Source organism: Papaver somniferum, chromosome 2, assembly GCF_003573695.1.
Source record: "Papaver somniferum cultivar HN1 chromosome 2, ASM357369v1, whole genome shotgun sequence".
Taxonomy (NCBI): domain Eukaryota; kingdom Viridiplantae; phylum Streptophyta; class Magnoliopsida; order Ranunculales; family Papaveraceae; genus Papaver; species Papaver somniferum.
The window spans coordinates 102,390,498-102,391,872 of NC_039359.1; positions in this window are offsets into that span (position 1 = coordinate 102,390,498).

A 1,375-nucleotide genomic window follows, 5' to 3' on the forward strand; every position below is an offset into this window, starting at 1 on the left:
TGAACTGAGCTTGGGCTCAGTTGGTCTTGAAGTGCACTGGGCTTTGAATGTCAATGGGCTTTGAGTACCCTTGACAATGAACTGGGCCTTTGGTGGACTGAATTAGGCTTTTGCCTTAAACCTGAATTGGACTGGGCCTTTAATTGAGTTCAGGCTTTGATTGAATCAGGCTTTTACTTTAAAAGTGACCTGGGCCTTTGTAATGACTGAGAACTGGGCTTGGTAACCTAATGATGAGCTGGGCTTGTGCTGTGAGCCGAACTCAGTTGCAGCAGCAGCAGTGGCTGTAGCACAGGGCAAGAGAAGCAAGCTGGAGCAGCAGCAGGAGAAGTTGAAGCAGCAGGAGAAAATAGCAAACAAAATGAAGGACAAGTGAAAGTAAAACAGTGGCAGTGAAGGAATGAGGAAAAGTGACAGTGCAATGAAACTAAACAAGAACAATGGAACCAAGGCCTAAGCCAAGGGCAGGGATGTGAAGAAGACAGTGAAGTAAAAAAAAAGGAAGGAAAAAAGCAAAGCCAAGGCAATGGCTTTAGGCATTCATCTAGAGTGGGAAGAGAACCAGCTTGCTCACAGTCACTAGTGAGCACTAGTTTCTCCCCACTGCTCAATCAACTCAATGCTCTAAGGCTCTAACCTAGCATTGACACACAACAGTAAACTAATCCTAACATTTGAGAAGCTAACAGTTGACAAAACAAGAGAGATGAAAGAACACTAGGATGTTGAATCCACCATTAACCTAAGGGATATTCTACTCACAGCTAAAATAGTTACCAAAGTACTAATTGTCTGATTAAAGTACAACTAGTCTAAGGGCTTAACAACATTGGACATGAGCTGCACATGATGAAGACTATCTTATTGATTCATGGTTTCATCTAGTCCTAGCATTTGAGGTTTAGAACATACATAACAAGAACATTAGAGAACATGAAAACATAAATAATGAACAAAAGATGAACAATGAAGGAACAAACATCACAAACATCACATTAACAGCAGCAACAACAGGATATTAAAACAGGGAAAGGAATTAAACACATGAACATTACACAAAACAGAACATGAACATTACACAAAACAGAACATGAACATATGCAGAACATCAAAGTTCTGGACACTGGCTATTCCAGCATAAGCCAATTTCACACCCACAGTCCCCTTTTTATACCCAGACACCCAAATTAGGGTTTACAGAAAAATTCCCCCAAATCCCCAAATTGAACAGTGACAAAATTAGGGTTTCTCACCTAATTCGACTAATTTAATCATACCCATGTTGCCACTGTTCTTCCTCATGCTCTCCCTAGCAGTAATTAGGGTTTTCTCGAAAATCCCCAAATTAACTGAAATTAGGGTTTGGGTTTTTTTT